Raw genomic sequence first — 13,475 nt, forward strand, 5'->3', positions numbered from 1 at the left:
CTCCCAATTCCCAAGGAGCCAATCAAAGCATGGTAAATGGACCTCTCTGGTAAGTAGGGCATAGCAAGTCCTCACCTCCCTCAGACTACAGTGCTCTTTCTGCACTCACTGCTGCCTTGGGCCAGCAGCCTAGACATTGATTAGAAGGCAGATGCCAGCAAAGAAGGCCTGAAAAAGCCACCTACATACCTATCGTAAGTCTCCCATAATACCAGCAAGGCATGGAAAAGATTTGGAAAAGTTCCTATTGCCCATGCGATCCACCTGCCCAAGAGGGGTACGTACAGACTTAGAGTATAATTTCCTACCAGACATTTGCCACAAGAGGTAGGAGGATCTCATAAAAGAGGATGTAGGATGCTCACTCCAAACCTAGGAGCCAGGTAGATAAGGCCATTGAGTGTCAAAGCGTACATGAGCACTGAAATGGGCCGCGTACCTGGTCAGCAGGCATCCTAGCAGCCTGGAGCAGTCTTGGCGCAGAGTCATGGCAACAGAGTCTGTCAAGCACAGCTCCTGGAAGAGGCGGCATCTCAGCAGAGGTCAGTAAGGACACAAGGAGCAGGGACAGCCTGCAAAGCAGATACTTCCCCCTTGTTGCCATGGAATTTCTCTCTCCCTAGCCACACGTTGTCCTGAGGAAGGAGAGGAGGGGAGAATATTTGAGGTAGACTGGCACCCTAATTGGGATTTTAAGTTGACTTAGCAAATGAAGTCCAGTTTTGGAGAAATACAGCTACCTTTCTACACACTTGAGTTTTGCCTATAAATTTTAATCCCACTACAAACCATTTAGAACATGGTGCCCAATACTCTGCTTCCGACTCATGGATAGAGATGGAGAACTCAAAACTGCTAATAAAGAGCTGGGTTCTTGCACCTTTTCTTCAGCTTGCTTTTACCAGGTATACTTTCCCTTAATCCAGTTTCCCTGGCTTTTGAGACTATGTTAAATTGTCAGTGTCTGCCATTTTAATGTGTTTTAGCACAGCAGGCTCATGAAATGTGGCAGCTGGAAGCAGGTGTGAGATGGGAGCAAGGTCAGCCAGCTTCTAAGAGAAACCAAGGTTTTCCCAGTGAGGGATTTAAAGGCACATGTGCATTGCCACCTTCAGGCAAGAGCAAAACCAGGAAATCGTTCTGAGCCCAGTACTCAGAGAAGGAGAGTAAAGTCAAAGACGATCACAGACAAATGCCACAAAAGAATGACGTCTTCTGTTTGCATCAGTGGGATGAGGAGAAGGAACATGACAATAGGGAAAAGCGCAGAGATAAACAAGACAGGCAAGGAGTATAGTAGGATTCAATCATGCACAGCAACTGTAAAGATGGCATTAAAGACAACGCTGCACTTAGTCAATTACCTAGACTGAGAAAAAAGGGAGGGAGGGCATTCTTTTAAATGGCTCTAAATTTTATTACAAACCTTTTTTTTTTTCCTGTGGCCAGACAAAATTTTAGTTCATTGACCTCCAAGAGTTTGCTTTGAGTTTCTGCCACATATGACCATACATCTCCCTAGACCTCTCCTTAAGTATTTATGTGTGTGTTTGTGGACATGTATGTTTGTGTGTGAATCTGCTTAGGTTTACATGTGTGTGCATGTATGTATGTGTATGTGTGTGATGTGTGTGTGTGATTTAAACTGTAGCTATAATAGCCTACATTTCCCCAGTGGTTAAAAGATATTTTAAAATCATTGCTAATCCAAACAATATTCCTTACAAAGTACCCAGAACAGGATACCAGATTAAGGTGAGTTTCTAACAAGCAGAATCAAATAATAGGATTTTACTTACATCTGGTGCTGACCACCCACACACAAATTGACTTTTAGAAAAATGACATTAAAAATATTTTTTCTACATGTTAATGCAGTTTGCAGAGTAAATTACCATGATATCACAGTAAATTCACCAAGATATCTGATCTGACATTGTAGCTGAAGTAACAGACCTATCCTCACACCCTTGCTTTGGTTAGGATTTATTTCTCTAAAAGCTCTAGACCATTTTCTCTCACATTAACTTGCATTTCATTGACTGATGGGGTTCTCATCTCTTCTGTTCCTGACTTCTTGCCTTTCACTCAAGCCTTGAATTTAAGTCCTGAAATATTCCTGAGGACTTCACTCCGAGGCATGATATGCAGTGGCCCCTATAATCACACCATTTCTGACCACTCTCGGTCAGAAACCCCTCCAGCCCAATCAGCAAAATTAAGCAAGAAAGTCTAATGCCTCGAAAAAGGGACTGGGGCATGAACTTTCTGCCAATACTAACCACCAAGTTGACTTCTCAGTTTTTTTCTGTGATCAACTAAGCCTTAGAGTCTAGATTCTCAAATTAATATCCTTCAGCAACATCTCCACAATCAATAAGTTTGAATTTTATAATAATTGCCAACATAGTTGGCAAGGCTAATTCATTCATTACTAAAAAATACAGTAAAATAAAATAACAACAAAAAATTATATTGACTATTTCTTATGGGTTGGAAATGGTGATAGAAACATAAGCCTATTTTAGAAGAAAAATTGATATTTGTCTATACAGTAGTATTTGGAACCATTATCTGCCCCAAATAGGTCTTTTTTTTTTTTTATCCTGCTACTGTGTCTGGATTGCCTGCCTTTAGATCTGAAGGAAAACAAATTGTCAGCAAGGAAATATTAATTAGGTTTATTACCAGCAAAAACAGAGGTAGAAGGTAACAAAATAAGTGAAACTGTGAAAATAAAATATATACTAAAGTACCATTCACAGCATTGTGTGTGAGGGAGTTTTTAGCCAGTAAACAAATAACTGTATTGGAACACCCTCCCTACTCACCTGATCTGGCTCCCAGTGACTTCTTTCTTTACCTGAAAATAAAGAATATATTGAAAGGAAGACATTTTGATCACATTATGTATCAATACTTACATATTGGTTTACTGAGTTATATAAATCTTCACACATCTCACAATACAATATCAAAAAGTCACATTTGTTAATATCACCATTGAGCTCATCAGAAAAATCTTTAAGAATTGGGAAATTTTCAAGCTTGTGAGCATAGATACAAGTTTTCAAAATTTTAAATTTTCACCTGAAATTCCCAATTTTATTCTTGGCAACAAATAGAGTAGTTTTTTTTTTTTAATTAACATTTTCAATGAAATGCATGTCAAATACACAAATCTGAACAACCATAGTTTTGTATCAGTTGGTCTTTCAAGAAAAAATCATATTCTATACCAAAAGTCAGCAGTTCAGCCTATAACTCAACCTCATCAATGACGTCATACTTCAATATCAGGCAAAAATGTTTTATGTCTACTTCCCATGTTGTGACACAAAATATTGACAAGATGTTTCACCTCAATTGTATATAGATGGGATCATGAATTTCCCTCACATTTTTTTGTCACTTGAATTAATTGTGAGAGCAAAAGTGTAAAGGGTGGCCAGAGTGGGGACCACTGCTAGATGATTAATAAAGCAAAGGGGCTCCAGAGTCATGGTCCTTTTGGGGAACAGTTCCCTCTTTTAACCCTAGAAGATGGCAGCATGCAGAACCTCAGTGGAGGAGGGAAAAGGAACTGGCTTTCAGCCTATCAAACGACTAGAAAGCAGCCTTTACCCCTATGTCTCAGACAGCCAAGCACCTCAATTCACAGTTTACGTAATGGCAAAACAGAATGACAAGTCAAAAAGGAAAGCCAGAGTCCTGAGGGCCTCAGCATGGCCAGGGTATATATTTCAAAGTGAGAGGTGTTTGGGAAACACGATGTTTGTAACATCCTGAAATTGAGAGTTATATAACATCCCAAAGAACAAAGCATCAATTTATTTCCCTTTCAAGATATTCCGTTTTCCTCTCAACAGCTTATGTGTACTGTACACACCAGCTGATGAAGGACAGGTAGATGGGTTTCAGTAACCTATTTTCCTGAAAGTTGAGAAGGCAGCCAAATGCAAAGTAGCATCTGTTGCAGGCTATGGCTGCTTATTTCCAACAATGTTGCTCTGAGTCATTACAAGCGGTCCTCTGAAATGGAGGTGTGCTCCAGCCATCTGAGGGGTCAAGATCACACCACTTTCATTTTAGAACCCACTCCCCTTTCCACAAAGGCAAGGGCCTGATCCACTAGGAATACTTAACATGTCACAACAGACATGTTTTCCAGAACTATGTGTTCCAGAGCTAAATAAAAAAATTTGGAAAATCATTGGTTTGGCCCATCTGAGCTTCTGCTCTCTGCAGTGATTTCAGAAGACCCATGGTGGCTAGTGTATCCCTCCTTGGTCCTCACATCTATGTTATCTTCAACCTCTCCACCTCAAATCAACTCATTCAAAAAGCTTTTTCTAAGTCATGAAGAAGCCCCTCGTGAAAATCTATTTTGCAAAGTTCCAAATTTGCAAATCAAAGAAAGTAGATTTTTGTTTCAGTGAAAAAGCAAGGCTCTGCAATTTATGGATAATGGATCTAAACATTTTCCCACGCCAGGTGATTCCTTGTCATTTGTGATTCTGGAAGGTGTTGTGAGTGCTTTTCATACATTGAGAAAATAGGCAAATGAGATGACACCTGGGCTTAGGTTGGAACCACTATGCTACATGAATGTGTCAAATGACCCTTGATTTTAAGTAGCTTTATCTAGTTTAGTAATAATTCATTTACCAAGAACATATATAGAAAACATGTTTTTCCATTTTTTCCTCATTTTAGACCAAAACTGGATTTTGTACTATATCAGGAACTCAAAATATAATCAGAGACCTAAGTAGGAGAGATCAATCTATTCATCCTTTCATACGAGTATGTTCATTTTCATTTAAAATAATATTGATCTTTGGGGATCAAATGGTGCAGAAGACTATCCTGGTCTCAACCCTCATGAAACTTAGCATCTAATGGGGAAACAAACTCTAAGAAGATATTCGGGGACACTTTCTAAATCATACAGCCTCTTAAAGGGCAGTTGTGACTCCTATATACTTCAGTGAGATTTCTAGAAAATTCTCTATTTTCATGTCTGTCAGAGATCCATTCTCAAATATCTAGCAATTACTAGTATTAAACTCAAAATCATCCATTTGCTTTATTGATAGGTCCTCATCAATTACGCCTCCATTCATTGTCTTCAGATGGCTATACCTACTAGAGAGTGTCCAATTTTCATACTCTATTCCCATAAAATAAAGTCTCAATGTGATTATTGATTCTGAGTTGACATTTAAGGGGCATATGAGCCCTGTTTTATCAACAGCCTTTTACTTTCTCATGAATATTTCCTGAGCAAGGCCTCGCCCCTGACATGCAACAGAGAAACATACGTATGTTTATCCACCATGTCTCAGCATTTAGTGTTTTAATTTCACACTCAGATTTTCAAGACAAATCAACGAACATCAATAGCCAGACCTTTTATGGGGGGGAAAAATCTATAGTAGGGGTAGCATTTATATTTCAAAACACTGTCAGTAGATCTCCTTAAAGAATATATTTTGGATCATTAAGAACTCCAGGAGAATAAAATTTATAATACCATTTTGGGGATGGAGTACAAAGAAGATAAAATTTAATGAATCTCCATTTTATGTAAATACAACAAAACTTTGGATTTATAGAACTGATCACATCAGGGAACTCGTTTAATTTCATATAACCCAACGTCTGAAACTTAAGGAATTCATCTGTTAACATTATTACTCTGTTAGACTAAGGGCCAGCAACTTCATAAAATATGTATGCCAAGAAACCAACTTTAAGTGGCAGGGAGCAAACTGAAATTTCAGCTGATGCAATATAGGAGGGAATGGTTTTCTCATAAATGGAAGAGGGTGGACTCACTTGCAACAATTTTCTTATTGTAAATAAAAAAAGGGACACATGAGTTGCTCACTTTTAGTGCAGTTGTCACATATCAGAAAGCTATCTTTAGGTGTTGGACCAATGAAGGTAGCAGGCCCAGGGAATTCTGGGAATATCCTCCAGGAATACATGGAAGAAGGTGAAATCATTCCACATATTTCTGAACCCAGGTGAAGAGGATAACTTTGCACCAGATCTTGGGGTTGAGGGTAACATGAAAAAAGCTGGTAAACCAAGATGTGAAGGCTGAAAATGGGGTGGAAAATGAGAGAAGCAAGAAGACCAAGTTAGAGGTTATTAAAGGGAGAAGCAAAGTAGGACAAAGGTGCAGAGCAGGGATTCCAGCTCCTTCATACTTTTTCTAATGTTTTAGCATGGTGCTAATAAGTCAGGCATTGGGTCCGAAATGAGATGGGGGAACACTCAAACTAGGGTAATCTGAGGCGGGCATAATAAAGGAACTATTTACAAAGATGTGGGCAGGATGTAGCAATACTATAAGGAAAGCACAATCATTTGTTAAAATAACAGCAGAACCACTATTACCCCTGGACCCAGTGGAGTGAGATGAGGGCATGGTCATTGATACTTGGAAGAAGAAAGTAGTGATTAAAAGGCCACACAGAGACCCTGAAACCTTAGGCTGAGGGATACAGAAAACCTTGAAGCAATTTCTCATAGCAGAAATTAGAGGAATTAATAACCAGACTTCAATCTCCAATCTTCTACCAGGGCTCCCCACTGTTGGAACCCAACCAGAAGCCAGAGGGCATGGAAGCTTATTTGTGCAGTTCATGTGAGTCAGCCACCCATTGCACAGGGTGGAGAATGAAGGCAGAGAACTCAGCTGAAGCTATTCGCTGTTAAGTAGCTGAACCTCATTAGGAAACCTGCAGCATATGAAGGAAAATCAGCCCCAAATACATCAACCCAGGGAAGAAGGCTGGAGTCTCCAAAAGCCTCCGAGAGCAATGCTGGATTGAGTCAGGTCAAAATGCTTCCTCAAACAATTAATAAAATTTATTCTGCACTCAATGCTGGACACTGTTTCCAAGAATCTTGCAATCTAGTTTGTTCATATGATTAAACAAATATTTGTTGAATTTCTAACATCTGTTCAGACAGAGATATATTGCATCTAGGCCTTCAAAGATATTACATAATAGTAAAAGATTCATTGAAACCCTTAAAGAGTAATACAAGAGAAAATGATATTAATTTTTAAAAGAACCTCATGAGTTCATAGAAGAGGAATAATACATGCACAGGAAGAAACCATCCACAATTCCCAGACACCTGTATCAGTTACTGGGCGCCAACACTGAAATAGCAGCATTTTGAAAGGCTACTTAGCATGGTATGAAATTAGAATCTGTCTCGGCTCCTTTCATCATGGGTTTCAGATGTTCCTTTGAGGCTGCAGCTAAGGTGGATAGTGCCTTTGTGCAAATTAAGAAAAAGGGGAAGACCAACTAGGAAATTACACCACTCCCAGGGTGGAATCAATCAGTCACATGCCAGGGCACCTGGCTTGGCAACCAGAGGGCAGCTTAGGCTTCAACTCCCATCTGTGCCCCTTGGCTGGGCCTTCTGTGTAGGGCACAACCTGCATAATCAAAAAGGAAGTTCTGCATTCATTTATTCATTCAAGAGTCAGTTACTGATTACGTATTATGTACCAAGATCAGCATATGCTTTGTAATATTTCAGTTTCCCACTTGGGTAAGGGGTGACGATAAATAGCTATGGTTTGGGTAGGCCATAAACTAAACTCTGAGTTAATCCTAATGCAAATCCTTTCAATATAAAAGTATTGGCTGCCAGAAACCAAAGGACAAAAGAAGCAAGAAGCTCAACAGGTCAACGAGGTTAACCGTAAACTATAGTGCTGCTTCCTAGCAAAACAAACACCTCCTTTCTGTGGTTCACTTCACTTTCCCATAAAGATATTCCATGATTCTGAAACCATGAACTGCCTTGGGACCTTATTCTGCTCTCTCTCTCTCTCTCTCTCTCTCTCTCTCTCTCTCTCTCTGAACCTGTCATAACCTCTTTTTAAAACACACTTAGGGTCTCTCCGCCATATAAATGCAGTGCAGTGAAACAGCCTGATGTGGTCCATCAGGCTACCAACTGAGAAAATCATGTTGGAGGCAAGAAATGCTACCATGTGGGTTTCTTAACAATCCAATGGATTAGGTAACAACAGGCTTGGATTTGACATCTGTCCGTGGTACTAACTTGAACTGCATTGAGGAAAGACCTATCTGAGCATCAGTTCCATCACCTAAATAATGCACTTTAATTGGATCAGTAAGGTCTCCTAGCATTCTAACTTTCTGTGGCTCTTGTATGATTAGACAAACAAACTTTGATTTTTCCATAGAGGGTGCCAGACTTTCTATTTTGACTATTCCCTTAGTATATCCCTTAGTACAGTGTTATCATTACTGCTTTAAGCTCTGTCCCCAGTCTCCAAAATCAGGCATCCCAATGTCATTTCTTCTATTTTTCCCAAAGCTCAACTTCTATTTCTGCGATGTCTATAATCCCCTTGGTGGAGGAGTTTTCCCTCTTGTCCTCTAAGCCACCTGCTAATCAGCATGTGATGGAGTGTCCCACCTGTACAATACCTCTTTCCTGCTAATAAATGACACAAATTAAAATGATCACACTTACCATATATTCCACTTGAGATTAAATAAGGGAATGTTTTATTCTAGTAAGTATCTTCCAGCTGTAGGAAGAAAATGTTAATCAGACATTAAACATGCCAAGAAAAATAAATTCAATATGTAAATAGCTACTTTGAGTAATTAGCTATTTACTATTTAATAAATGCTAAATAAGATCTCCCCGTTCACCGCAACATGAGAAAAAGTACTTAGAAGGGCACCATAATAGGTTAGTGTTGACAAGAGCCTACAGCCCCAAAGAAATGTCTAGAAGTTTAATCAGGTTCTTGTGGCAATAAGAAGCCCAGCATCAGAGCTGGAAACAAATAGAATTGGTCTGGATTGTGAGGGGAAAAGATGATAGGATAGCTCTTTCACAGCTGACAGAGTGAGGGCATCAGATATACAGTGATCACAGAGACCTTTCCAGTTACACCTATCTGCTGAAGGAGCAATGAATGAATGTGAACCCTGACAATGGATCACTACTTGGGTGTGAAAGGCAAGCTGTTAGGATCCTGACATTTACTGGGTGCGATCATTAATTTTACGTGTCAATTTAACTGAAATAAGATATACCCAGTAAGCTGGTAAAACATGATTTCTGGGTGTGTCTGTGAGGGTGTCTCTGGAAGAGATTAGCATTTGAATCAGAAGAGTGAGTAACAAAGGCATCATCCAATTTATCGAGGCCATTAATAGAACAGAAAGGCAGGGGAAGGGCAAATTCGCTCTCTGTGTCTGAGCTTAAGCCTTTCATCTTCTCCTGCCCCTGAACATTGGTGCTCCTGGTTCTGGAGCTCTTAGACTCAGATCAGGACTTAAAACCCTGAGTCTCAGGCCTTCAGACTGGGATTGAATTACACCAATGATTTCCTTGGTTCTCCAGCCTGCAGACCACAGATTGTGGGACTTGTTGGCTACCATAACTGTGTAAGCCAATTCCTATGATAAATCTCCTCATGTCTCTATCTCTACCTCTACCACTATCTCTAATCTATATCTATATCCTATTGGTTCTATTTTTCTGGAGAACTCTGACTAATACATTGGTGTTTTACATCATAAAATTGCAAATAAATTAACCAAAAACAGGAGCAGATTAAAACAGAGATTTATTTTGTGTGGAGGTGGACTAGAATGTTGGGAGGCATAGGCTTACTGGCACATCTTGACACCAAGATCTCACTGGAATGCAGATCTGCTGTCTGAGAATCACCTAAAAGGTGAAGAGCTGTGCCTTCAGTGACCGCTCCCGCAAGTAGGACCCCCACAAGTAGGACCCCCACAAGTACTCCCTGTGAGAACCATGATCAGTACCTAATAAAGCATACAGCTCTGCACATCCTTGTGTGGCTAACCATGGAGCTAATATGAGTCTCTTTCGCTCCTCAGCTCCTCATATTCACTTCTCAGAAGAAGCACACAAAACAAACAAAACAAAATTAAATTAAGCTAATTACTTTCCCTCCTTAAAACAACTGCCTGAGGTCTGACAATTAAGTTCACAAACTTGTTGCAACGATGTTACTAACCTTTGTTTCATATCAGAGGGATTATTCATTATGAATTTGTACCTACTGAGCAGTTAACCAACTTTACTATTTGGAAGTCCTCAAAAGGCTGCATGAAAAAGTTAGACGACCTGAACTTTTTGCCAACATTGCATGGCTCTTGCATCACGACAATGCACCAGCTCACACGGCACTGTCTGTGAGGGAGTTTTTAGCCAGTAAACAAATAACTGTATTGGAACCCCCTCCCTACTCACCTGATCTGGCCCCCAATGACTTCTTTCCTTACCAGAAGGTAAAGGAAATATTGAAAGGAAGATATTTTGATGACATTCAGGGCATCAAGGGTAATACAACGACAGCTCTGATGGCCATTCCAGAAAGAGTTCCAAAATGGCTTTGAAGGCACTGGACTAGGCATTGATGTCAATGCACAGATTCTCAGGAGGAGTATTTCGAAGGTGACCGTAGTGATATTCAGCAATGGGGTATGTAGCACTTTTTCTAGGATGAGTTTGCGAACTTAACTGTCCAATCTCATATGTGTTACTTGACTCTAGAATTGAGGGCACCATTTTGATAAAGGTTTTTCTGCCTTTAAGCTCTTGCTTATCCTTTTCCCCATTATTTTCCTCCCCAGTCCCAAAGCTTTTACTAAGAAACCATCATCTTACATCATGAAGTTGCATTCAGCCTTATTTCCACATATGTAACAAGGAAGCTAGGGAGACAGTAGGTATAGTGGTTGTACTCAGACTCCAGAGCCAAATGCCATGGAGTAATCTGCTCAATTTCTGTCTCAGGGACCTCCACGTGCAAGATAAATAGATGCAGTTACAGTACTTACTTCCCAGATCTGTTGGGGGGATAAGAAGTTTATACATCTGAAATACTTAGAACTGTGCCTGCCTGGCACAGAGTAAGCAATTAGTATTAGTTACTATTGTTTTTTAAAAATTTTTTATCATTTATAAGAAAAGTGCTATTCATCATAAAAATTTTGAGAAATAGAGAAAAGAAAACAATGAAAATTATGTCTATTCCTAACATCCAAAGATATTCATTCTCAATATTTTGATATAGTTAAACAATTTACCAATACTGGATATATACATAGGTATTTTTTTTTATTTTTTAAACTAAAACTCTGCCATGTTTTATAATTTTTGTTTTCTATTATTTTCACTTAATATTATGAATATTTTAGTATGTTCTTAATATTCTTCAAAAACATGATTATAATGGATACATTATATGCTACCCTATGACTATGATGTATTTTATCTTACCATCCCTTGACTGACTCTTGAGTCTTTAGATAACTTTCAGTTTTCCACTATTACAAATAATGCTACAGTAAATAGACTTGACCGATAATTTTTTGATTACTTCTTATTGCTTCTGATATAGAAAGTAGGATCTGAGATGACTTTCTGGTCATTTCTATCATCATTTGTGATCAAGGGAGAGTTGCCCAGTTTTCTGCTTGATACACATTCTGGTCATTCAATTAAAAGCTGGGGTGGGGGACAGGGTTGGGGAGGCAGGTCAAAACACCTTTCTAACTTCTGCCAGGTGAACAAGGATGCTCTGTCTCATGAAGTCACACATGACCAGGCCCCAATACAGTCGTATTCCACCTTCTTTGGCCTAAGAGTTAGTGGTAATTCATTCCAGATTCTGGAAATAGGTTTTCTGTATTGTTTTTGGCTTTTTCTTTGCCCACATTGGTAGTGGAAAATTGGGAGGTACTGTATCAACAAATGCTAATTGATCTCTATTTTATTTGTAGTTCTATATATTTTATGTGTAATTATGCATTATAATCCACAGATGCACAGAATTTCTTCAGTCACATTATATTCCTGGTATGCAGATCATCAGTTAACATAACTCTCATCTTTCCCTCCCTCCCTCCTTTATTTCCTTCCTTCCTTCTTTCCTTCCTTCCTTTCTCTCCCCTTCCTTCCTTTCTTCATCCCATTTATGTTCTTTCATTCTTTTTTCTGCATCTTTTTTATCCAATTTCATTCCTCTCCACTAAGACACCATTCTCAAATATTTAAAGTATGTTTATTCAGGCCCTTATTTCTTATATGTATATCTATAAAAATATATAACATTATAGTCTGCGTATTTTTAAATGTATATAAATTTTACTTTGCTACTAATTTCTTATTCCTTTTAGCATTGCAGTATTATATTTCAAACGTGCCCATATTGTCATACTTAGTTCATTCACCTGTATATTGTTTCTTTTTGTGCATATTCCATATTTGCTTCTCTATGCCTTACAAGATGGCCATCTAATTTGTCTTCAACTCTTTGCTACTATCTATAGCACTTCAACAAAGTACTTCACCTTTGTACAGCTTTTCGTGCAGAAAAATATTTTTACAAATCTTCCCTGTGGACAAGTCCAGACGAGAATTGTTGAAGTACAGAACATTTTAAACTTAATTTCACTACTAATTGCTCTCCAAAAGGGCTTCACCAGCCCTCATGACAATTAACAGTGAGATTGAGGATACGAGGTTCTCCACATGCTCGTCAGCACTTGATACTGTCCAAATTTATTTTTTGCCAATCTTACAGATGCAAGCTGGTATTATTTTCATTTATTTCTTTACCAATGAAGCTGAACATCTCTTCAAATATGAGTATTCCTTGGCCATTCAGTTTTATCTTTTGTAAACTGATTCTTTCATTTGCCCATTTATAGGATTCTCTTTCTGTTGTATATTTTAGAACTATTTCTTACACGTTTTAGATTAATCCTTTATCAGAGATGTTGTATCTATCTGCTTGCAACCAAGTATTCAGCCAACCCCTATTTTAAATAATTAATTCACACTTGTCTACTATAGAAGCAATTCCAGTTAGTGGAGGAGATAGAGCTACAGACATGTAGCTCCCTTGTTTCCTTGCCGTTTCCTAACAATGAAAACACTCTTATTCTCCCACTTCTAGTTTTTATTTTCCTAACAGAAAATAACCTTTTTTTACTAGTAATAATATTTGTAACATGACCTTTATGACAAACATTCTGAATAAGAAAAATTCCATAAATGAGAAACTATAATAAGTACATCCTTGAAATGTTATGGCTTCCAGGTAATAAAGGACCAGGATTATCTGGATTTTTCCATGTTATTTGTGTTCTCAATAATTGTTTATTTCATACCTATTGTTCTATGTACATGTTAATTTTTTTCCTATTCCTATTTTTCTTATTATTCTTTAAAATTTTGGTGCTTGGAAAGATGGTCAACGAGGACATGTGAAGCCTTCATTCACCACGACCTCTCACAGTTCTGGGAGATTAGAGCAGTCACAGGTGTGCCATCCACAGGGAAGATTATTATACATAATCCTATGTCAGGGGCACAGCAGCAGTATTGCATTGGCTCCACCCTTACTTGAA

General features: G+C 38.6%; 1 long non-coding RNA gene across 1 annotated transcript; it reads right to left on the minus strand.

The window, feature by feature from the left end:
- Nucleotides 1-446: 446 nt before the first annotated feature.
- LOC141572397 (uncharacterized) lies at nt 447-8,599 on the minus strand. The gene is made up of 3 exons (XR_012497760.1): nt 8,542-8,599; nt 2,832-2,863; nt 447-635 (listed from the first exon to the last, which is right to left on the minus strand). It is a non-coding gene; the product is annotated as an uncharacterized LOC141572397 (long non-coding RNA).
- Nucleotides 8,600-13,475: the final 4,876 nt, after the last annotated feature.

The sequence above is a fragment of the Rhinolophus sinicus genome, linkage group LG06, assembly GCF_036562045.2.
Source record: "Rhinolophus sinicus isolate RSC01 linkage group LG06, ASM3656204v1, whole genome shotgun sequence".
NCBI classification, from domain to species: Eukaryota; Metazoa; Chordata; class Mammalia; order Chiroptera; family Rhinolophidae; genus Rhinolophus; species Rhinolophus sinicus.